This window comes from Perognathus longimembris, chromosome 7, assembly GCF_023159225.1.
Source record: "Perognathus longimembris pacificus isolate PPM17 chromosome 7, ASM2315922v1, whole genome shotgun sequence".
NCBI classification, from domain to species: Eukaryota; Metazoa; Chordata; class Mammalia; order Rodentia; family Heteromyidae; genus Perognathus; species Perognathus longimembris.
In genome coordinates, this window is record NC_063167.1 from 32,428,371 (window position 1) to 32,455,305 (window position 26,935).

Genomic DNA, 26,935 nt, shown 5'->3' on the forward strand with positions numbered 1-26,935 from the left:
AAGGCTATCTACAAATTCAAAGCAATACCTATCAATTTCCCAACACCATTCTTTAATGAAATAGAGGAAGCAATAAAAAATTCATATGGAACATTAAAAGACCCCGAATAGCAAAAACAATCCTTAGCAGGAAAAACAGTGCTGGAGGAATATCAATATCAAACTTTAAACTGTATTACAAAGCCATAGTAATAAAAACCACTTGGCATTGGCACAAGAACAGGCCATATGACCAATGAAATAGAACTGAAGACTCAGAAATGAACCTGCAGACCTGGAGCCACCTAATCTTTGACAAGGAAACAAAGTAGGATAGAAGAAGGGTAGCCTCTTCAACAAATGGTACTGACAGAATTGGCTAAACCTTTGTACAAATATTTAATTTTTAAATCACTCAGTCCATCATATGTTTTTATAGTAACATGAACAGATAAAGTTATACCTAGAATCTTCTCACATCCAAGAGAAGCTTGAATTGTGAACAGTAAAAGTTTGTTAAGCTTTGTCATCTTTCAACAAATACCTTCCCAAAGCCCCTAAGTCTTCACTTGGTGAGAATTGTGAATTCAACATTAGGAGACACCAATCTTTCTTCAGCATTAGGGTTCTGGTGGTTGCTGTTCTTATTCAACAGCTTTATGGCTTATTTTTATAATCAGGCTTTGCAGTGATAGAGGTTTCATAAGATGCTTTACTCTAATTAGCTGCCTATCATAGACCACAGGGTTCCTCTGTGAGTGATAAATCATGAATGTGTCAAAATACTCAAATGGTCTCAATTGAAAATGAATTTTTCAGAAACACAGCCATGTAAGTACTATTCTAGACTACTATGAAGACTTAGGGGTTTGACTCCACTGTGTGAAGTTTGGGACTGGGACGTAGTTTTCCCTACCCAAATATCTTCTAGAACGCCCAATAGAGGCAATAATCCTAGATTTATCCATGTGTGCAACAGATGGAACATTTTCTAAGTGCTGGAGATATTGTCAGATTCTGAGACCTAATGATGAACAGAAGCTGGAACGAGTTCTTTTCTTTGGAAATTTACAGGCTAATGGGATAGTCCTAAAAGAATCACATAGATATAAATATTACTACATTATGAAATAAGTTTCTCAGAGGAACTTATGAATTCATAGAGCAAGGGCAAACAGACTATGTATGGGTCAAGGCACATTTCCCTGAAGAAGCACAGTTGAGTTGAGATATGATTTGTAGATGGTAGTACGATAATGAAACTAGGAAGAACATCACCAAAATGGAACTCCAAGAGGGTGGTTCAGGAGTCCATAACTTTAATGAGCCACCAATTCTAAATAAAAATAAATGACAATCTAAGTAAAGAGGATTGATTGGTTTGCTAGGTAGAAAGGATGTAGCTTCAATACCCTTGAACTTTTCAACTTGGATAGTATTTTTAACTTCCTTGGTTAAAGACATTTGGGAAGCATTATCTAGGTGGAGGAAAGAATATGTCCAAATATCTGTAGTTATCAGGAACATGTAGGTCCTAGGATCTGGAGGAAACAGAATATCAGGACAAAGGAAGCTGAATTAGAGATTATCCTAAAGTCTTAGAAAGTCAATGAAAAGTTTTAGGTTGTGGGATGTAAAAAGGCGGGGGAGAGGGGAAATGTACAGAAATGTTCACATGTGCTATTTGACAGTTGAGTCCAGGGAGAATAGCTAGGGGGCTACTTCAGTAGTTCCGAGGAATGAGGATGGCATTCTAGAAGGAAATGGTGGCAGTAGAGATAAAGTAGTTGGATTTAGAGATCTTTAAGAGAAGCGCCAGAAGGGGCGGAGATAGAGGACAGGTAATCCAGAGATCTATTCTGGTGATGTAATAAATGTCTTTATAACATTGCATTGATGTTAGTCTGAGCCTCAGAATCTCCCTCCTCTATCAAGGAAACCACTAAGGCTTCTCCAATAAAAAAAGCAGAGTCTTCAAATTTAAGGGTGAGATAATCTTTTAAATATCTTAAACTGCTAAAATTCTGGGGTTCAATAATCTTGTAATCCTATCATTTTCCTCATCTCTCTCAGATTCCTAAATTTATCTTTTTTTAAACATACTTGCTGGAATTATATCATGCCTGCAGCTTGATAATAAATAAGATGTGACACCTTGAATCAGGGCTATGAAGCAAACATTGCCAAGGATCTATTGCACAAGAGAAAAGGAAAGAATCTCTTATTGGAATTTTCCCTAGAGACCCAAAAGAACTGATAATAAAAACTTAGTGTCAGATGGGAGATTGCCTTGGATGATCATAATGGTGATGATGCTCATAATAATTTCCTAAATTCATTTAGTGTATTAACATGCCTTGTCTCATTTGACACAACTTTGTGAGGTATGCCGAATGAGCCCAAGAGAGAAGAAAAGAAATTTCAGTGCTTCAGTAAACTCATATATTCTTTCATTTGGCAAATATTTGCAGAATATATATATGTATATATATATACATATGTATATATATGTTTATACATATATCATATTCTTATGGTCAATTACAGCCCACTCCCCTAGATTGCCTCTCAGTTTACTCTTATGTCTTGTTAACACAGAATACTTCTTTGGTCATATGTGAGTATCTTTCTTTCCTATAAGGCTGACAAAAGCAGAGATACTTCTGTGTACCTAGTTCTTGGTCAGAGAAATTGACACAAACATATTATAAAATTTACCAAGAAGAAAATATTGTTAAACTCTCCCAGCCCATTTCTTCAATTTTTCAAAGGGAACGAATCATAGCCATTTCACAAAATTGTTAAGATTTAATGAGCTGGCATGCATATAAGATATCTGACACAGTATAGGAACTTATAAAATGAATTCACACATATTTTCCTATCAAAAGCTTTCCTTTATTCAATGTCAGAAAAATTAAAACCACAATTTGAGATATTAATATATTATATAGGCTAAAATTAATGTATATATATACACACGTGTGTGTGTGTGTGTGTGTGTAGTATATACAAATTTTTAAATACTAGCAAAGATGCAATCAGAATCTTATATTGCTGGCACAATGTTTACAAACATATACAATTCTTTGAAAAGCTAATGATTTGACCTGAAGATCTTACTGCTGGGTGTTGACCCTGAGAAATGAAAACACACTCACATAAAAACATGCACAAGAAAGTTCATAGGAGCATTTACTCGTAATTGCCCAGACTGGAAACAACCCATATGGCTTTCATTGGTAGATGAAGAAACAAATTGTGGCATGCATATACAACCAAATAGTATGTGGCAATAAAAAAGAATGAACTATGAATATATGCAATTTGGATGAAACTCAAAAGCACTAAGCTAATGAAAGAAGGCATTCTCAAAAGGTTAAAACTGTATGATTCCAATTTATGGCATTCTTAAGAAGAGAAGAATCATGAGAGTGCTACAGCATAGATTGGTATTTGCTTGAGGTTTCAAGGGGATAGTGTAACTGCAAGGGTAAGAACAAGGAAGTTCTTTAGTGTGCTCAAACTGTCCTGTATCCTGTATGTAGTCATGGTTACACAAATATATGCTTGTATTAAAATTCATAGAACTGTGCCTAAAAAGACAAATTAACTCTAAAATAAAAAAAAACTCTGCCTTTATTGACAGTAATACCTAGTACCCAAAGCTCCCCAATTTTCTCAGGTGTCTCTTTAACGTAAAGGTAGCATATTGATTATTCAAGTTACCATGCACCACAAGAAATGAGAGAGAAAGAGCAGGTTATTGTCCGTGTATTTGGAAACTGGGCTTGTCTAGAAGTTTCTAACACTAGAGCAGCTATTTCATTTCAATTCAATCCTGAAGTTTCAGAGAGGAAATAGCCCCCCTCCCCTAGTTTTTAAAGCTTTGATAGTAAAACTGTCCTTGCACTGAGCCAGCAATAAATCTACAGAACGCTATGGTAATATCCATGGAGAAGGCAAGAGGGGCCTCCATAAACCATGCGATTTGAACTACTACAGATGTTGCAGAGGGAATTTATGGTTTCCAACGGATCCTTATCTCTTCTTGCCAGTTTCTGCACATTGAATCATGCACTAGCAGAATCTATTTTAAGTGTCATCATCTTTTTCTTTAAATATTAAAAAAATCTTCAGCAATTAATTTCTTCCATATCGTTCTATCATGACAAATGAATGTGAAATGCATATTTACAGGGTTCATGTAATTGCATTTGAGCACATGCAAATGACATGCAAATCTTATATTCTAAATGAGTTTGTTTAGCATTCCTGAATTCTAATCCAAGGGCTTTACTTTTTAAATTCAGTTTACATTCTGACATGTATACAAATAAGTTTGACTCTGGAAAATAACTTAATAAACTCAGGGTTAGCTATGCAATTAGAGGAGGCATCTGGGACCTATAAAATCTGGGAAGCAACATTTACATCTTTTTCTGCATTCAAGATTTCAGTTTCCTAGCTTAAACCCCTCCCCATCAGCTTGTACTCCCATCATCCAGCTCCTATTTTCCATCATTTCAGGCAGTCCCATCAGTTGAAATGGCTTCCAAGTTTAACATTTTCTTCCTGAGGAAGGTGGATAAGTGCATTTCACTGAGTACAGCCTCACTGAGTCATGGTCCTCAGTAAGGTATTTTCAAAACCAAGATCAGAGTGATAAATGAAATAAAAACCAACAGAATTAATATAGGTCAAGACTTTACATTCAAGTTTTTAAAAAATTATTATGATTGCTTCTCCTCTGGGTGCTCAAGTGTTCTCATGGATGATCAACCCTCAAAGGACAGCTGGGAGCAGTCACAATTCTGATTGGTAAAAGTTCTATAGAGAGAAAGGAAATAGCATTCATATCCCCGTCAGAGAGAAGAACACAGAATCACAAAACAAAGAGGATTGGAGGTTCCTCAGAAAATTAAAGAGAGCTGGTGCCTCATCCAGAAATCCTACTTGAAAATATTTCACCAAAAGAATTGAAAGCCTGGTTTTAAAGAGATATTTACACACCCCTGTTCACAGCAGCATTATTCACAATCATCAAGATTAGAAACAACTCAAATGTCCATTGAAGGATAAACATGTAAATAAAATGTAGTGTGTTCAAACAGGAGAATGTAACTCACCCTTATTAAGGAAGGAAATATCATCAAATGCTACTATGTAGAGGTACCTTGAGGACATTATGTTAAGTGAAGTAAGGCAGCCACAAGAAGACGGATATTGTATGGTTCCACTTATACAAGATATATAAAGTAATCAGATTAATAAAAACAGAAAGTACAGTGGTGGTTAACAGAGTCTAGAAAGAAAGAGGAAATGAAGATTGTGATTAATGAGCATAAAGTTCAGTTTTTCAGGGTGAAAATTTCTAAAGATTTGTGTCCAACAATGTAAATTTATATTTAAATGGTACACTTGAAAATGCTTAAAATGGAAACAATAAAACAAAAAAAAGCAGCAGCAATAAACCCTGTTCAGAGCAGGAATAGTTTTTTAAAACATATGTATAATAAAACTGCTTTATGTTGGGGCAACAGTGCTTGAAGAGAGCTGTTGAACTAAAAATAACTGGGATTCTTTATGGTATCTACAGTTTTCATAATCAAGTAGTGTTTTGCCTACAGGATATAGAGATTTCTAAGGACGATGCTTTTGACTTAAAATGGAGATTTTAAAATTATCTTTAGAAGGTATTTATTTTTCTCTTAATGGAAATTACTTTTAAATGATGATAGGGTAGTCTCTGAATTCTTATTATTAGGTAAACTATGGTCCCTCACAAAAATCTCACCCACTACTCCTGTTTTATTCATATAGACAATGAGCAAAAATTAGTTTTATGTTTTCAAATAGCTAAAAAATAAAAAGAATATTTTGTGACATGCAAACCTTGGTAACATTCAAACCTCAATTTTCATAATGAAATTTGTTGCAACACCCACATGAAAAATGAAAACAAAATGGAAGCTAGAAAGCTTCCAACATCTTTAAAAGGCATAGTTTCACACGATGCTCTAGTCAGAAAGGTCCTCTGGAATAACACCAAATTTTCCTTCTATAGATGAGGAAACAGGGATGCAGTGCAGTGGAACATTTGCTCTTATTCCTGGCAACTTAAGGCCAGGGCCAAAACTCTATTCTAGGCAATCATCTTTCTCTCCCATCATAATTGGCAGATCCAAATGAAATTCAGATTCAAGCTATGATTTTGAATTACCTTGTATTTCTTCCTGATTTAATAGAAGCTCTGAACTCTTTACAGTGTGCATTTAGTATTTCCAGCTGTCATGTGCATCTGATGTTAGTGTTATCCTTAATCTACGGCGCTGGCTCTTCTCCTGCCCCCACATGTCCTCATGCTATCTCTCAGTTTATGAGGAATCTTGAATCTCTTGAGGTCCTAATCTACTCTTATTCCCTCTCATTGTAGACTCTTCAACCTCTCCATCTCCACTGCCTTTAGGCCATGGCCACCATGCTCCCATACTTCTTAGCTTAAAAACAAAACAAAGCACAAAATAATTAACTATCCCCATATTCATATCTTCTTTTCTTTCTTTCCAAGCCAAACTCTGAAACCATAGTTACACTTTCTTTCCTTTCCACTGAAAATGAAGTGACTTCTCACTCTTATTATAATTTATTTCTACCCTAACCTACCAAGCCACTTCACATCACAATGACTTCATTGTGTTTAAAGTTAAAAAAATCATATCACTTGACACCAATGATCTCTCTTCTTTTTAAAAAAATTTTTATTGTCAAACTGATGTACAGAGAGGTCATAATTTCATACGTTAGGCATTGGAAACATTTCTTGCACTGTTTGTTACCTCCTCACTCATTCCCTTCTTCCCCCTCCCCCTTTCCCTCTCCTCCCATAAGGTGTTCAGTGGATTTACACCAAACAGTTTTGCAAGTATTGCTTTTGTAGTCGTTTGTCTTTTTATCCTGTGTCTCTCGATTTTGGTATTCCCTTTCACTTTCCTAGTGATCTCTCTTCTTTTTGAAACTTGTGTACTCACTGAGTCTTTGGGTTTGAAGTAAAAAAAAATTAAATCAGGAAAGACAAAGATTGGTTAGTAGACTATTACTTCCAGCCACTTTATCTGGGCCACCTTGCCTTTTGCTTGGAATGCCCTCCTGTAGTTAGTATTGTGAATCTTGTGCTTCCTTGCAGGGTCAGCTAGTATTCCTTACTCTTTGAAGCAATCTCAGAATACTGGAAAAAGCGAGTCACCACTCCCTTCTTTGCTTACATTGTGCCTTCTGTTTAAATTAACTCTTACCTGTATTGCAGTGCATACATTTATTTATTTGTCCATCATATAGATTGCTTTCCTCCTCCTCTTTTTCCTTTTTCCATTTTTTTTTCTTTTTCTTTTTGCTGGTCCTGGAACTCAAACTCTGGGACCTTAGCTCCTTTGGGCTCAAGACTAACTACCACTTGAAGTACAGTGCTACTTTCACCTTTTTCTGTGATTAATTGGAGATAAGAGTCTCAAGGACTTTCCTGGCTGGGTTGGCTTCAAAATGTGATTCGCAGATCTCAGTTTCTTGAGTAGCAAGGATTACAGGCATGAGCTGTTGGTGCCCGCAGATTGCATGGAGAGGGGCAGGGACATGCCTAATTCATCATTGTGTGGCAAGATAAATGGACATCTCAATGTCCCTCTTTGACCCTAACAGAGAGTTAAACAAAAGCAATATTAAAAGAAAGACAAGGAAAAACTTAATCAGAATGAGTAACTTTTTCTTACATTAAGAACAGTCTCTAGGAAAGGCAGAATACAATTATTTCCCAGATCAAAAGTAGGGAGGGTATTTGGTCAGGGCTTAAGAGTAATGTCCAAACAATGTTGATCAAAGAAATAGCTTTAATCTGATAGCAATAAGTCTATACCATCTCAAAGAAAAATGCTTGTCACCTTGAAGAATATGTGACTCATAGGTTCCACAGCTCTAACTGGGTAATGGTGACTTATATTTACCTGTTGTCACTGACCTAGATCCAATCTACCTCAAAAGTAAATCAGGATAAAACCTGAATTGCACAGAATACAACATAAACCCACCTCCGATGGAGAAAACTGTGTTTCTCCTGAAGGAATAGGTGTTATGGTTTAAGCAAATAGTGTTTTCCCAAGAAAGTACTGTGGATGTTTTAAAGGTATAGCCTAGTGAGAGGTCCTTAGTGGGGGGTGCCCTAGAAGGAGGTTGTGAGCACCTAATCTCCCAGCCCCCTCTAGTACAATCTATAAGAATTTTACTGCTTCTAACTCAACATCCTGATATTGTGTCCATGATATGAGGTGATACAGTCAAGGGGTACCCCCTCAGTAAGACTGTACTATCTTGTTGAGACTTTGAATCTTCAAAATGGTGAGGTCATAAACCTTCTCCCTTACAAGTTAGTTATCTTAGGCTTTACAGACTGCTTAAGGAGTTTCATTATAATAATATGAAACTGACTAACATACAGTACGGTTACAAGACTGAGAGATTTGAAGAAGTACTTGTATGTGAGTGGATAAGAATAGGCAAGAGGATTTGGAGTAAACTTCAAGGGAATTAAGCTCCCTCCTTGTAAAAGTACATGGAATCTCTCACCTCCCAAACGATGAGATGTAGGATACCAAGTTAGGTAACACTGGATACTTTATTCATCTTATAATAATCTTTTTATGGTTTCCTGCTTCTACCATAGATAGCATTTACATTATAGACTGTAACACATAGTAACATAGATTCTGTTGACATAGTTCCTTTTCTCTTTGGCTCAGTTTACCTGTCTGTTGAATGATAGTAAGAAAAAGTAGATAACCATTTGTGCTTTAAAAGAAAAGGACCTGAGGCTGGGGATATGGCCTAGTGGCAAAAGTTACTGCTTCATATACATGAGGCCCTGGGTTCGATTCCCCAGCACCACATATACAGAAAATGGCCAGAAGTGGCGCTGTGACTCAAGTGGCAGAGTGCTAGCCTTGAGCAAAAAGAAGCCAGGGACAGTGCTCAGGCCTTGAGTCCAAGCCCCAGGACTGGCCAAAAAAAAAAAAAAAGAAAAGGACCTGGGTTATTACAAGCTTTTCAGTACTGATATATGACAAGAACTCAATAAATTTATTGGATGGATATATAGATGGATGACTGGTAGGTAGATAGGTAATAGATAGGTAGATAGAACATTAGACAGACAAATTTGTGTTCATTTGTATTAAGTCTGATGAATGATGGCTGTCAGGACACAGGTAACAAATGTAAGACAGAGATGCAAGCACCTTCTGTCCATTTCCCCATTGATCTTGACCTTTTTAATGAGCTTTATGCTTATTACCGGGCCATTGACTAAGTTAAACACCACTCATTCCTTAATGATCTTTGGCATGTCCTTTCTCTTCTCTGAGCCCAGTTATATCATAAGGAAATAAAATAGACCAGTTCAAGTATGCTAGGTAGGTTTTTTCCTCACATATGTTCAAATATTGACTATCTAGAGCATTGTATCGAAGAGAACATTTGAAACTGAATCTAGGCTGAGCAGGAAAGACTGTCATGATGATTTAAAGATATTACGGACATGTGTGTTAAATGACTGGTGGTTTATGGGTCATGAATTTTCTTTACCCCAACACTAGATAAAAATCTTTGACAAAATCTTTTTTCAAGGTGTTCTAAAAAGAATTTCTCAAACTTAATGCAGTTCTCATGATGGTGCTGCAGTTTTCTCGTTATGAGAAGCAAAGATTCCTTTGGGTAAGCTAAGGTCCCCAGTAAAAAAATTTACTATGCCAGAAACGTCTCCATGCCTGTGTGAGTAGATGAAAAGGAAGCTAAAGAGAATAATTCCATAAAGAAGCAAAAAAAAATCTAGACAATCCTTAGCCACTTTTTGCCTGGATGACCCTGAATGAATCACACAACCAGTTGAAATCTTAGCTTCCCCCTGTCCAAAATAGGGTGGTAACATTTACAATTAGGAGGGAGCAACTAGGACCTAGATACTGATAACATATGGAAACTAGCTCAGAATTTCGTATGAGGGATACTCTTTATATTCTTTCACTTTCTCACCTATTAAGAAAGTTCAAGGAGCTCTGGATTGTGAATATGTTGGGGATATAAACTATATCCTATCTGCCTCTTTATACCCAGTTGTGAATACAAATGTTTCAATGTTTGAAAAAACAAATGTTTAAGGAATATTTACTGGCTTGAATTGAGTTACATTCAAATAAAATGAAATTAAACACTCTTCTCAGTCCCAACTATAGTATCTGGCACATGGTTTGCTCCTGAATGCTTGTAGAATATAGTTCTATGGTGGCCTAGTTCCAGGGCTAGAATGTATTAATGGGAAAACATATAATTCCCAGAGGAGAATTAGAAAAAGAAGCACACACTTCCTCATTGTTGGCATTGTTTCTTCAGAAGATCTACCACTAGGGCTGAGAATGTGGCCTAGTGGTAGAGTGCTTGCCTAGCATGCATGAAATCCTAGGTTCAATTCCTCAGTACTATATAAACAGAAAAAGCTGGAAATGGCACTGTGGCTCAAGTGACAGAGTGCTAGCCTTGAGGGAAAAAAAGCTCCGTGGCAGTGCCTAGGCCCTGAGTGTAAACCCCAGGACTGGTTAGAAAAAAAAAAAAAAGAAGAAGAAGAAGAGCTTCCACTTGCAGCTATTTCTGTTCCATACTGTCTTTCTCAGAGGGAAGAAAGCAATAATGAATCTCTTACTATCCCTTTGTATTTCTGTGAAATAAAAGATGATAATCTACTGTGGATGCAAGGGATACTCAGAAATTATGAGCTTTCCTGGCTGGGCCTAGACTATGTTGTTCCTGCTTGGTGCTTCACTTAATCAGCATGCTAGCTTTTTTTTTTTTCCCCTGAATCTCTTTTGTGTCCCAATGACACTGAATAAACCATAACAATTTCAAATACCTGAGCCATTATCTCATTGTTCTATCCAACATATTTTTGTCAATGGCTCTCTATATCTGTTCTTCTTTAGATGATTCCCGAAGAATTTCAGGGCTTTAATGAGTACATCAATTATTGTTCATGGAAGAACTGATGTCTACTTAAAGGTTATTTGAAGGTTGATTGTTATCTCAGTGCTTATAGTCAGCAAATCTATCTCAGCCTTATGAATGCAGTTGACCTTTTTATACGTACAGGGGAAAAATAACAGAACAAAAGTTAATTTAGACCTCTATAATACAACTTTTTTTTCCAGAAAAGAATGAAAGGGCATTGAAATCGATATCTGCAGAATAACATGCTGATGAATGTTGGGACCCAATTTTCTCATTTTGCTAACTGGAGATTGGGAATTCTGAATAGTTTTAATCCTGCATTCTTTGGGTCCTGTGAAGTCTGCTGTATTGTGTCCACACAATGCTGCTGCACACTCATTATGGAAGTACCAATGGTCCTGAAAAGGTCAGTTAGTTAGAAATGTCAGCATTCAATGGAGCCTCGCAGACCTGTGTGTGCACAGATCCAATTAGAGCGGCCAGGCAACACCACTGTAACCCAGAATCCTAATGAGCAAGCAGAGGAAGGTGGCAGTGCACCCCCCGTTCCCCGCCCCTTTGTTCTCTGTATTCAAAAGAAATGGAGATTGCTTTTCAACCACCCTACCTGCAGTTGGTTAAGCTTTACTAAACATCACTTAGGCTCCAGGTGGGCTGGGAGGGGAACCCTAGTTTCTGAAAGGCTGAGCCTACCTAGAACAGCAAGATGTGCAAGGGAGAATAATGATGAAGGCGGGACCAGTACTCCAGACTTCAGACTAGTGGAATGATTCATGCTCTGCAATACTTACTTACTCAAGGGCATAATGAAGAGGAAAATAGCCTTTTTGTTCCTTTCTAAGTCCTACTATGTGCCAGAATGTAGTAATTACTGGTTTCCATCACTTTTTGAGAAACATAAAGAACTGATGGGAGCACGTCTTAAGAGTACAATAAAGTCTTCGTGTATATATTGTCTGACATTTCCTGATCTCATCTCTTCTGGTTTTTCTTTACTTCTAGTTCATCACAAGTTGCATTTTGGGAAAGTCCACTGGTCATGAGTGTGAATGCTGAGGCAAGGTCAAATCACTATAAAGTTTCTAAATGCTCTGTCTTTAAATTTCTACACTTACCTGAGTGTGGGCAATTTACACACTGGCATCTGAGCTATGCTCAGTGTAGTGAGTAGGGCTATCTGAGCTTCTTGTTCATTTTGTCTTACCTTCTTCTCCTTATCTTGGCTGTACCTAGTCCCCATTCTTTATCAAGTGCTTCTAGATTCACAATCACACTGCACTCTCTGTTTTCCATAATTACATAATTCTTTCAGAGACTTTTGATATGTATCCCTTGGTGCTACAAACCTCACCTGTAGTTCCATCAGTTTGCTTCCTATCAGTCTCTGGTCCAGGCCTTAGTGAAATAGCCCAAACAACAAATAAGAGTTCTGAATAATTTTGTTACAAGTAATGCAGGGACCATACTTAGAGAAAAACATCAAGGATTTTATGGGGGGCCACTGGGTTTGTAAGCGCAATGTATAGTAATGGTTCATAAAATGTAGACCTCTTCTTTAATAAGTGAGTTCTCCGTATATTTTTTTCAGCAGGAATAATTTCTGAAGAACAAGGAATCCATTAAAGGATTGATCAATTGATCCATCCACCCAAGAACACATCTAAGCTGAGTTGGGTTTATTTCCTTTCTATTTTTCAGTTAGGCAAGTCACAGCAGAGGATCACAGGAGCCCAATAGCTATACCCTTACGAACACATACGATAATACTAAGTGAAATGAACTCCATGTTATGGAAACAATTGTTGTAACTACTTTCAACGTGCCATATGTAATTGTAGCCTCTATTATTGATGATCTTCTGTATCACCTTCCTGTGGTTGTACCTATACTTTCTCTGTATCTTATCTGGGTATATTGGAAACCGGGTACACTGGTATTAGAACTAGGAAATTGGAAGGGAATACCAAAATCAAGAGACACAGGGTAAAAAAAGACACACAACTACAAAAGCAATACTTGCAAAACTGTTTAGTGTAAATGAACTGAACAACTCATGGCGGGGGGGGGGGGAAGAGGAGGGGGAAGGTGGGAGGGGGGAATGAGGGACGAGGTAACAAACAGTACAAGAAATGTATCCAATGCCTAATGTATGAAACTGTAACCTCTCTGTAATTCAGTTTGATAATAAAAAATATATATAAAAGATAAAGTGCATCATGTTTATAAGACAATGACTCAGCAATCATCTGGAGAGAAAGAAAATATATTATAGATTCAATAGAATTTCTGAGAATGAACTAATTGGCCAGGTTAGTTTAATGAGAAAAATTCATAGCTATCAATTGATAGGTATCAATACCCATTTTTTGAAATGACATCCCATAACAATAGCAAAATTTGGTGTGGGCCCCACAATGCTTTTTGTTGTCTAATACAGCAGACTTATGTAGTATTTTCCCTATTTTAGGGATGTTATGCTCTCAAAGGTTAAGGTTTTATCCAAAATCATACCAAGAATAAATGATAGACATGGGATTTAAGTCCTGATCTGCTGTCAAAGTTTCTATTGAATTCCAGCATTTCTTCTTGCCTTTTATGTTTTGGAACATATTTTTCTGTCCCCTATTGTACTGAGTAAGAAGGGCAATGGCAGGTCAGTAAATGTTGCCACAATCAAGCTCATATTCCTCTATTCTAACATCAGCACTTTCTTTAGTGATATTTTAGACTGGAGCATGAAGTTCCTAGATACTGATGCCCCTTTACAATATGTCATGGGGTCCTAAGTCTATAGGAATTTCAAGTACACGTTCTTTGTTCACACTTTGCTACAATAACAACCCAACATTTTTTATTTTGCTAGTATGCTAAGGGATATGGCATAAATTAGGAGCTAAACATTGGAAGACAGCTTTCTTTTCCTAAATGAAAGAACTGTTTTGTTTATAGATACAAACACAATGTGTGTGTGTGTGTGTGTGTGTGTGTGTGTGTGTGTGTGTGTGTGCTCAGCCTGAGTGCTTGAACTCAGGGCCTAGGTGCTGTCCCTGGATTTTTTGCTCAAGGCTAGCATTCTACCACTTGAGCCACAGCTCCACTTGAAGCTTTTGGTGATTAATTGGAGATAAGAGTCTCATAACTTTCCTTTCCTGGCTGGCTTTGCAACATGATTCTCAGATCTCAGCCTCCTGAGTAGCTGGGATTATAGGTGTGAATACTCAGCTGAAATTTATACTTTATTATATTTAAATAGTAGTACTAAGAGGTTATAATTCAATTTATATGTACAGTGTGTCTTGACCAGTGTCATTCCTTCCATCATGCTCCCCCATCATCTACTCTAACCCTAGCTATTCTCTCAAGTTACCTAGTTCCATTTTCACATATGCACATTGAGTAGAATGGCTGCCTTTGTCCTCTGTCTATTCTTTTTCCCTCTCCCTCACCCTCTCAGAAAAGATATTTCAGCTCCTTTGTATTCATTTTGTTAAAATGTCTATTAATTGGTCAATGGAGTTACACCATGCATATGGTATACCCTCTTGTGCATACCATACTTTAATACATTTGATACATTTAATACATTTGATACATTTAATACATTTGATTATATGCCTATGCCTATGGTCCTGAATGTGCTTTCATATATGTTTATATTTTAAATCAAACTTTCACATATGAGAACAAACAGAAAATTTTATTTGTTAGTCCAGTAAATAAAAATTTTCTCACTTGTATGACAAAGCCAAGCTTCTTACCATTTTACTACATGGAAAACACAGATGTACAAATTTGACTATTGTTTAAATAAAGGAAACAATAGCTAGATGATTTGTTTCTTTACTAAAACTTTTGCTAGGCTAGTATCTATATATATGAGGAGTAAATGGAGAATCTGTGGAAGTATGAGAAAAGGTAAATGGGTCTGAAGCAACTGAAAAGACAGTACTAATCATCATCATCATCATCAATATTCTGAGCCAAATTAATTTTTGTCTCCTAAATTATTCTCCCTTCTTGGGATTTATATCCTTGTATTCTCCTCTCTCACAGTTAGCAGGTCTGGCTTGTGTAAAAGGATATTACAGAAATGATAAGGCTATGACTTTCCGGGCTTATCATAAAAGACATTTCTGTCTTGACTCTGCTCTTTCTTAGATTAGAAATGCTGAAGGAAGTTAGCCTTCATGTTGTGTCTTAAGAAGTCTTCTAGAGAAGCTTATGTGGCAAAGAACTGTGGTCTCAGAGCTAGCACCACTGACTTGCCATCTACATAAGTGTGTCATGTAGATAAAAGGATGGTCCTCTAGCCCCCCTCAAGTACAGTCTTGAATGACGTCTTAAGCCATGAGAGATTCTAAACAAACATTCAGCCAAACTGACACAAGATTCCTGAGCTACAAAAACTGTCTCATAACAAACCTTCACTGATGTTTAAAACTGCTAAGGTCCAGATTAGTTTGTAATGCAGCAATGCAATCACAACCACAACTTACTTCTAATCTATTATGGATCGTACATTTTGTTAAGGTACCTAAGTTATGTATACCATATTTAGTCTTCACCAAACTTCAAGAAGTATTGTTATTGCTCTTTCATGGATAGTAAAATATATGTAAGGTATTAAAAGTTGGCTTTTCCAAAGTCAAACCACAAGTGGAAGAGACTAGGTTCAAACATATAATCAACTCTTCCTGCATTATCTATCTAATCTCTGTCTATCTATCTATAATATAGGGATAGATATCTACCTAATCTATCTACACAAATCAATTACAATAATAAAATTAACACTTTACCTTCCAAAATTTTGTGAGTCCTGTCTACTACATGGCCTGTTTGTAGTGATTATGAACTGCATTGCTTTTGGCCATGGTAGCTCACATTGGCCTACAAAAGATGTACTCTGATCCCCCACAAATGCAGAGATGGGTTCCTTCAGACCTTTAGCCTGTCTGTTTAGTACTTGATCCCCTGAACTAATAAGAACCAATGTCCTTTTTTTGGCCAGGAAGACAGTGTAGGCAACAGAACTTCGTCTGGCCTTTAACGTACATGACACTTTCATGCTAATCATAATATGTCATGGGGTTGTTGTCATGTTTACCTTATTTGGTCTTCATTTCACCCCTAAGAAATAGGTGCTATTATCTATCATTGATAGAAAGCTAAGCCCCAATACCATTAAATTATTTTCTTAAGGACATTAATTCAAGAAATAGAAGAACTGTGATTGGGAACACAGATTTATCTATCTGTCTTTCACACTTTCACTCCTGGCTAAGGCTGAAGTCTTATTTCATGTCTGGCAAGCCTAGAACATACTCTGTTGTCTGCTTTCCCAGGACTTCTTTCTTGCTCTCAATGTCCTTGGCCATTGGTACAGGGCTTTAGCCAGAAAGGGCCTTGCCTTTGTATTCAAGATGATTTATTTTCTTTACCTGGGGAGTCTTACTGCCTAGAGATTCTGACAGTGGAGCATCTGTTGTGCCTATCCTTTTGTACAGAGCAGATATATGTGTATTCTAGTCTCAGTTCTTATTGTTCACATAGTTGGCCACAGGGATAGTCATTGCAAAATGTCATATGATCATGGAACATGGTCAAGTAATCCCAGGCCTCATTTCATCCCCAGTTTCAGGATTAGTGTTTATAATCCATCTCTTAGTCTGCACACTAGATTTTCCTGAGCATAGACATTCAAAAATGAGTTCACAATGATTAAATCACAAAATGAAAAGCTATAGATAGTTGTTCTGCTGGTACTTAATAAAATTTTCTTGTTTTTCATGCTGGCCTAGAATTTGGTAGAATGTTAAGGTCTGCAGCTGTTACAATCATTGCCAAAACACATGTGTCCTGGGAATGGATTCAAAACTGAGTAAGTTACATGAAAAAATAAAAAAAAAAAAAGACTGTGTCCGTTGAGCCCTATATCAGGATGCACAAAATGTTAGCTTTATTTCAAGATCAGTCATTTACATGATCCAATGAATTGCCTACTTTTAGCTTAAGCTCATTTAGGTTGGGATTAAAGATTTCTATTTGTATAGCATGTGTGCTTTAATTTTAGCTTTTGGGATTTGAATTTCAGTTTCTTTAGGTTCAGCCTGATGACCAAGGTCTTGCCAGCAATTTCCTAACTGAATCTTCCTCATACTGAGTATATACACTGAATTTGGATGTCACATCTTCCCAGAACTTAACAGATCCACATGGATGTTCTAAAATACAATCCCCAAGCTCTTCTCATCAAGATCCTCAGAAGAGTGCCGAGATCTGGCATCCCATGTAGACTTACCAAGGCAAATATCTAAAGCACATATTACTTAATGTCCAGGGACCAAAAGAACAAACATGCTTTCCTCGCTTTTATATTTATCATATTCTAGAATTTGAAATTTATTGAAATTCAAGAAATAGTCAGAGTAACACTCAAACACTCAATGCTGTTTTTTATGGTTAATGTAGAAGATGGAGGTTTGGAAATAGAGGTGGAGTATAAAGTGTTGCCAACTTTTTAGAAAATAAGTTAGTAAGGACCATATTAATGTTCTTTGACTCAATAATTCAATTTCTAAAAGAATCAGTATAAAGAAACTTATGAAAAAGAAATAAAAATATTTCTCACAAGTGATTTTATGGTAGAATAATTTATGAATAAAACACCCACAAGTCACAAAATAAACACCTTCTTTAAAAAAAGTAAATCAAGTTATATATAAAAGATGGACAATATTAGAGATTTAAAAAATAAATATACCTTTGAAATGCTCCTAAAGTGCTCATGGATCTAGTAATTTCATCCCTAGGAACTTATGTTTGGAAAACAACCTAAAATGTATAAAAACACATATATGTGGGTTGAGAGACTGTAAGATTGAAAAACTAGAATAAAGTTAAATAGCCAACATTATTAGCATGGGAAAGCATTACTGTGTGTAGCTAAGTGAAAAATCAGGATAAAATTTTATATTCTATATGATCTCAACTATGTAAAACAAAATTATACATGAATAGAAAAAAGGCAAAGAAATATGTTAATATATTAAGTAGTTATTGCCCTCTGAGATCATCAATATTTTCATCTTCATAACATTTCCTGTATTTCTCAAAATTTGTACCATAGGCATGTGCAATTTTTAGCTGAAAAAAATCATTACAAAAAGATGGTAAGTATGTAAACTACATAGCAACATGAAGATTGTTTATGAAATAATGCTAAGTGAAAAAAGATGTACATAAAAACTTACTGTGATTGCAATTATGTAAATGTGTTTCTGCACATAAGCAAGAACTGAAAGGAAAATGTATAAATAGAATTAGGTTTTGTATTGTGCTAAGGCTTTGGAATTAGGAGTAATTTATTTTTCTTTTCTAAATCTGTTTTTAAAGCTGTTTTTAATGATGCATATGGATTTTTTTGAACCATTTCTTCTGTGCATATTCACTGTGTTGCCAGATTGGCTCTACAGGACTTGTTTTGGCTCTAAAACTGCCCAAAAGGCAGGTGAAAATGGCTGGAACTGTCCTGTTCATTTATTCTACAAAGAGGCCAAGTTTACATCACAAGGGAGACCAAGTCCAAAGTTGTCATGTGATGGCCAACAGGGCTAGCCTATCACCACTTAACATAAGGATTGCTGTAACAAGTTTAAGAAGGGATGAAAAATTTTATGGATATTTGCAATCAGGAACAAATGTGGATTTTTTTTAATTTTTAGAATTTTTTTATGATATCTTAGGAATCAAATGTCTCTTCAGGATGATGGCGATGTCCTTGGCATTCTAGGCTTCCCTTGTCCCTAGCAAACTGGGTAGTATCCTTTCTGAGAAAGAAGACTTGCAAGGGCTAATTACATAGTAAAATAATATTTGTATCTAGTAATAAAAAAGGCAAAAACTAATAACAATATAGATCTGGAATTGAATATTAATCACTGTCTGAGTAGATGTTTCATAAATGCTGTCTCTTAGGCTATACTATCAAAAGCTATGACCAAAGTTAGCACCGGTGGTTCAAACCTAGCTTCTTGGAGGCTGAGCTTAGGAGGATTACAGTTAAAGGCAAAATTGAGGGGAAAAATTCTAGAGATCCCATTTTAACAGATGAAGCTTGATGTATGGTATGCTTCCAGTACAATGAGAAGCATAAATGCAAAGACAATGGTCCAAGCTGACCCAGGGAAAAAGAGAGACTTTATCTCACAAATAGGCTATCCCAATATATATTGTCCCTGAAAAAGGGTGGAGGCTATAGTACAAGCAGTAGAGTGCTGCCTTACAGGTATGAAGCCTTGCGTTCAAACTCCTTGAGCTCAAAGAAAGAAGGAACAAATACAAGGAAGAATACATTGAAGCAAGAATGAACGAACAAAACAAAGAAGGAAAGAAAGAAAGAAGTAAAGACAGAAAGAAAATATGTTGAAACCTGGACACCCACAAATGAAAGAGTGAATCTGACTCCTATCTCACATCATATCTAAACATTAACTTAAAATGAATAAAACATGTAAAAGTATGAGCTAAAGCTATACAACTCTCAGGAGGAAACAGAGTAGTAGCGGTTTGTGTCCTTGGGTTAGGCATTTTTCTTTTTAGATATGACACAAAATATAGATAAACTGGAACTAATCAAATAGAAAAATTTGGCTTCAAAGGATAGTATGGAGAAAGTAAAAAGATAAGATAACCCCACAGATATGAGAAAGTAACTGCAAACAATAAATCTAATAAAATTGCATCTAGAATACACACATATTAAATTCTTACAATTCACCAAAAGACAAATATAATTTGATTAAAATGAGTAATGGAAAATAATTTGAATAGACATTTCTCCATAGAAGATATACAAATGGCTCATTAAGCACATGAAAATATATTCAAAATTATTAGATATTAGGGAAATGCAAATCAAAATCACAATGAGATACTATTTCATACCCATGAGGATGTCTATAATAAAAAAGATGGATAATAGCAAGTATCAGAGAGGATGTGGAGAAATTGGAACTATTCTACATTACTAATAGGAATGCAAAATGATACAATTATTTCCTAAACAGTTTCTCAAGTTTTATTCTAAAGTTGAATGCATGAGCAGTAATTCCATTCCCAGGTCTATTTCCATGAGAATTGGAAAAACTTGTCTACAAATTGTCACAGCTTTAGATAGAAACAATCCAAATGCTCTTTTGCAGACAAACAGACAGTATACCTATATAATGAAATACTATTCAGAAATAAAAAGGATGAAGTATTGATACATGCTACAATAAGTGTGAACCTTGAAAACAGGTTAAAAAGCTAGTCACAAAAGGTTCTATGTGCTATGGTTTCATTTATATCCAGAAATGATAATCTACAAAGACAGAAAGTAGACTACTATTTTCCAAGAGCTGGGGAAAGAAAGAAATATGAAGTGATTGCCAATTGATAAAGGTTTCTATTTGGGGTGACAACAGTGTTTTGGGACTAGATAATGGTGATGATTGTACAGCTGTGTCAATATCCTGAAACTCCTCTGAAATGTGCACTTTAAAGGGTGAATTTTATGACATGTGAATTATATCTCAATAAAATTTTTACTTAACAAAAGTTATAACTAAAAACTATATAATAAGGAGAATATCAAAATTGTTTTAGAACTATGATAAATTGCCAAATATTACAGTTAACCTCATTGACATATTCTTTCTTATGAGAATGTTATATATCTCAACTCTGTTGAATTTATGGATGGCCATATAATTTCAACAGAAATGATTGCCTTCAGAGTTTTTGTGAGTGGATACACTCCCATCATCTCCTTTTCTTCCTTTATGCCATGAGAACCAATGTGGCAAATGCTGTCAGTACCCTCCGGGGAATCCCACATATTCTCTTGATTATATCTGGGTTGAATCACTTCTAAGTGATAATATCTGGGAACCTATCTTAAGTGCTTCCTGTGACCAGTGAAAATTGCCATGTCTACTCATTGAGAAGGCTGGAAATGTCAGAGAACTAACACCTTCACCCACACTCCTACTACTTTGTCTTTCAGAAGAATAAGCCTGGGACTAATTTTCAACACTGACTCTCAAGGTTCTCTAGCAGGTTAAGAACTGCTTGCTCTCTGTGAGAACTTTCTTGGTAATGAAACTTCCTTCAGTAGGCCTTTCCTTCAGTAATTTAACTTGAAGGTATTTTTCCTAAAGAAATAATTAGAAACACATGCAACAATCTTTTATACAAGCACCTTCATTGTGCTGTTATACATAATTGACTTTCTTCCTTTTCCTGTCTCATTTTCCTACTTCTCTGTCAGTGTCTTCAGGATCTCTTCCCAAACATACCACTTGCACTAAAATGTTAGGTAACTCAAACAAAGGCACTGAGCCATAATCCAAATAGAGGATGCTTAGGCAATAAAGACAATGAAAAGCAGGCTGACTACAGTCCTCATGGAACCTGTACCAGGAAGATGAGATTATGTTTTGGTTTTTAAGCTTTGAAATTCGCATGTCATCCTTTCTTTGGTATCAGGTGTACAGAACAATGTGAACCTTTCCTTCAGCTATTCTCATTCTAGGTATTTTTTCTAAAGAAATAGAAATGCATACAACAAACTTTACAGAAGACTATCCATTGTGGTTTTCTAAATAGTTACATAATATAGTTACAAATTTTCCAGATAGTCACATATAGTTACACAATTTATGTTATGTATGTTACAATAGGGGAATAAAATAGCATGCTTTTTAGTTATAAAAAAATCCCTCCAAAACATTTAATAATATGAAGGATGTTCAATCTAAAAGTTTAGGTAGTAAACGTTAATTTTATTGTCTAATTATCTATACAATCAAAGACAGTATTTCTCTCCAGGCTGTTATGTGTTTTACTTGGTGAGTAAAAGACTACTTCTTTGTTCTGTCTCCCATCTATTGAGGAGAATACATTCTTGAAAAAAGTAAAGAAGAACCTATAGTTAGACTTCTGGGCCAAGTAACAAAATAAATTCCTGCTTTAATAAACCTATATATTCTCATAAAATAGTATTGCATAATGTGTGGGGAAAGAAAATATTTGGTTGAGCTTCATTATACAAATTGAATCTCCACTATGCTGAAATGACCCAGATGAAAAAGGATTAAGTGGTTCTGAGGCTACTGGTTTGCAGAGGTGTAGACGTAGAAGAAAGGAATAGCCATGGGACAAGGGAAACTAAAATTCTCTCTGGGAGATGGTGGTCACTAGGCAAGCATCTAGTCAGAGCAAGTACCTTGGGTTCTTAGACATTAGAAGAAAAGAATGCTCTACCAGCTGTAGGAGATAGCCCCTCCTAGGCACCATAGGCCTAGAAAGGCAAGGAATATAGATTCCAGAACTAGAAGCCATCCTGAAATGTTTGTCTTTGGATCTGTCACACCCCAGTAGCACCTAGGTCCTTTATGGAAGATGTGGGTAGAGAAAACTGCAAAATCCATCACAAAGGGAGGTATGAGCACAGTAGAAGTTTCAGGGGTGGAGTGAGCAAAATCAGAAAACTTCCTTTTCAAAGTGATTCTCTAAATTAAAATTGCAAGAGACACGAAGAAACTGAATGCTAAAAATGATACTAAGCATGATGAACAATTGGAATTTGAATTCCCTCCAGACAAAACTTACTTTATGGAGCAAAGATTTAAAAATAAGCATATTGAAGATGTTCAGAGAAACAAATGAAGACATTAAAACAGAGCAAGAAATTATGAAATCGAATAGGCAGAAATAAAACAAGAACAGGTGGATAGGAACAAAATTAGAAATCTTGGAAATAAAATATATAGTTGTTGAAATATTTTTGAGATAGAAAAAAATCTAGGTTAGACATGGTCAAAAAGTGGATTTATTCATGCACGTTACCTGTAGAAATTCAATAAGATTGAAAAAGAAAAAAATTAAAAATCTTTTTAAAACCCATGGAGGCTACTTGATAGGATCTAATATTTATTTAAAAGGAATACTTAAAGAAATGAATCAAAGGAATGGTGAGGGAAACAATATTTGGAGAGTTACTTCACTGATAATTTGCCAGTAATTTTCTAGTACTAAAGGAACATATAGGTTTTTTGGTAGAAAGTATGCCCAGAGTATCAAAAAAAAGATAAACGCAAACACATAAGATGGGGGAGGGTCTTAGAAAGTTGTCTACCTGGCCAACTTGTGATCCCTTCAACCTCAGCCTCCTAAGGAGGTAACAGCCCGGGAATCAGTCTCCTGTACCTGGCCTACATGAAATTTTTGTCCCACTTTAAATCTCATGTTCCTATACAGCACAATGTACAGAAATCAGAGCCTGTACCTGAAGAGCCCACTCTTGATTCAAGCACGAAAACATAGAAAGCTGCTTAGCCGTGTGCTGGTGGCTTGTGCCTGTATTCCCAGCTACTCAGGAGGCTGAGATCTGAGGTTCAAGGATCAAGATCGCAGTTCAAGGAAATTCAAGGGCAGGCAATTCCATGACACGCTTATCTCAATAAATTACTAAAAAAAAAAAAAAATCCAGAATGGTGCTATGGCTCAAGTGGTAGAGTGCAGCCTTGAGCACAAAAGCTCAGGGGCAGCACCCAGGCCCTGAGTTCAAGCCTCAGTACAGGTACAACAAATAAAAATAAAATTATAACCTTAAAATCTATAATCGTATTTTCAAAGGAAAAGCATATAAGGGAAGAAGGAAGCATATTTTATATCAATTATAAATACTATTAAAATTGGGACTTATCATAAATAAGACAGTGTGGAGCTGACGAATAATAAGACTGGTAGGCCAATGGAACAGCATAGAAAGAGCCAGAAACAGATTGTGTATATCGGAAAAAACACGTGACAAGAGTGTAATTGCTGGGGCTGGGGATATGGCCTAGTGGCAAGAGAGCTTGCCTAGTATACATGAGGCCCTGGGTTCGATTCCCCAGCACCACATATACAGAAAAAGGCCAGAAGTGGCGCTGTGGCTCAAGTGGCAGAGTGCTAGCCTTGAGCAAAAGGAAGCCAGGGACAGTGCTCTCAGGCCCTGAGTCCAAGGCCCAGGACTGGCCAAAAAAAAAAAAAAAGAGTGTAATTGCTGACATGTGGGTAAAAGGATGAACTAATTATTGCATGGTACTTAGACAATGGGTTATCTATACATAAATATAAAACATAATTAAATCCATATTTCCTATCATACACTAAGATCAGTCCTGAATGATGCAAAGTAATAATCCATAGTATTACATAATACTTATAAAATTTTAGAATTAAATGTAGAAGAAAATCATTCCTGGTTGAGAAGAATTTCTCAAGTCACAAAAGCAAAACTCATAAAGCAAGAGATTTAAAAACTCAATATTAAAATTATAGACATACTTTTTATTTATCCAAACACATCATAAACAAAATTACAAGGTATAAGCCATACTCTCAGAGAAGTTATTTGCAGTGAATATAAGGGATATATTTAGAAGAGTTATGAATTTAAAAAAAAGGAACTATTCAAAAGAATATGCACAAAGGATATGGGAAGTTAATTCACAGAAGAGATCAAAACAGCTAGTTAATATAGGAAAAGATACTAAATCAACCCCATTTGTAATCAGGGAATCCTATTATAAGGACAATGGGATATCATTTCCCATTTATCACAGTGTCTGGAAAAATTCATAGGTGTGATATATCTAAGTATTGAGTATGTAGGGACAGGGAAATTTGCTTTAGAGAACAACTGGTCAGTAAGTCTGAATATGCATATAAGCAGTAATTTCCCTCCTACTCTATATCCTAGAGAAGTTTCATACCTACGCATAAGGAGACATACAGAACAATGCTCTTAATAGCACTCCTTGTAATTGGAAAAAACTATAATATAAATTATGATCAGGAAAATGGAAATAGATAGTATAACCATATGTGGAATACTCCCCAGCAATTAAAAGGAATATACTACAGCCATTTGTATCAACATGAATTAATATTTTCTATATATATTGAGTATGAAAAGTATTGACTATTTTGCTAATATGATACTATTCATAGGAACTTATACAATGCTAACAGTCACATTTATGAACACATAGATATGGGGAAATATTGATTACGTGATAGTAGTTACCTCTAGGGTAGTAGGAGACAGATTCATTTAGGAAGGGATACAGAAAAGTTTCAGTGATATCTGTAATTTTTTGAATGGGAGACTCTGGCAGAGATGGCATAATGCTGATATGATAAAACCAAGGCATTTGAAAGGCATGGTAAATGACTGTCATTATATATCAACTCTTTCTTTTATGTATTCAGAATTATTACCAGTAAACAAAGTAAGATTTCTAAGGAAGATATCATGCAGATTGTTAATGCTTCCAATTTCCCAAGCATCATTTCAGAAGGCTCCTACTCCATGTGGAACGGCAACTTCCACCTGCAGTAGTATGGTAAGGATGTTCTACCAGTAAAAAAAGTAAGATTTCTAAGGAAGATATCATACAGATTGTTAATGCTTCCAATTTCCCAAGCATCATTTCAGAAGGCTCCTAGTCCATGTGGAAGGGCAGCCTCCACCTGCAGCAGTATGGTAAGGATGTTCTACCGAGGAGAATAGAGATGCCAGAGCCTCCCACTTGCAGCCCCAGCCAGGTAGCAAGTCCATTGCAGGCTATCACAGCTCCTGGTGTGGTGGGGGAACTGGAGTGAATCTGATAGTGAAAGACAGTTGATGAAAGTGCTTTTGACATCAAATGGAGTCATCCAGATAATACCCACTCTAATGGTGCTTCTTAACCTTTTCAAGCCAGGGAACCCATGGATAATATTTGTCTGGCACTCTGACAAAGTGTAGAGGCAACTACCTTACGGGGAGGGTTGGCTTCCCAGGTCTACCCGTGACCCTGGGGGCTTAATGGATCAATATCTCCCAATAACCCTGAAGTATAGCCCAGTTGCTGAACACCAATGTGCCACACATACCTTCTGAGGAGTACTGACCCGGAAGATATTCTTTTCTAGTCTAATAGGAGGGATAATTACAAACCACTCAAACTCCAGCAGCGCTGAGGATTTTGTAATCCCACAGCTATCTAAAAGGAGTGCACTGGGACTTACAACTACTCTGTTCGAATTTGTGCAGTTGCAATTAGGGGTAGAAAAATCTACCATAAAAGGAATACAGTTTAATGGTCTAAAAATGTCCTTCTAAAGCAACTGACAACAGTCCAAGAACGGTCTCCAAGTCATCATAGATATTACATCAGAGTGTGAGTGGAAGAGACTGAGATGTGGAAACCTGGGCAGAGCAATTGTAATAGAAAAGGCTACAGTTACAGAGGTAGTAACTAAATAGGACAGGACAAGGACAATCCTTCACCAGCAACTTGATAGGGAAGAACAGACAGGCCACATGAGTGAACCATTGTAGTTATGTAGGCCTATAATAGGGAATTCCTCTAAACATGTCATATATGTATCGAAAAAAATTCATTCTATAGATGGCTTCACCATTTTTCAAATGAGTTTCATATTTATTCTCCTGAACTCCAAAGATTATCACACAGAAATATAGGAAGGCCATCAATAAGGCCATCTGAGCTGGGTAGTCCCAACTTAAATTTTCAGTCATTGTCTTATATTCTACTCACATAGACCAGGTGACCAGCCTTTGTGCTAGAATATTACCTGCAAAGCACAATTTCTCAGTTTCTTTGAAAAAGAGACAATTTTAGGACTGATACAGTTCATCCATATGGGCTACTACAATATTGAAATATATACCTATTTATTGATAATTAGTCATCGCCTAGACCATCCTCCTCCTTTAGGATCCTGTCTCCTTACATTCCACTGTTAACACATAGTATGGCAGGTGGTCAACAGTGCTCTTAAGTATTTTCAATATCACACATGGGCGAGAATG

General features: G+C 36.2%; 1 protein-coding gene across 1 annotated transcript in view; it reads right to left on the reverse strand.

The window, feature by feature from the left end:
- Agbl4 (AGBL carboxypeptidase 4) overlaps window positions 1–26,935 on the reverse strand; it is a 1,006,503-nt gene that overhangs the window by 287,539 nt on the left and 692,029 nt on the right. The window lies entirely within an intron of this gene.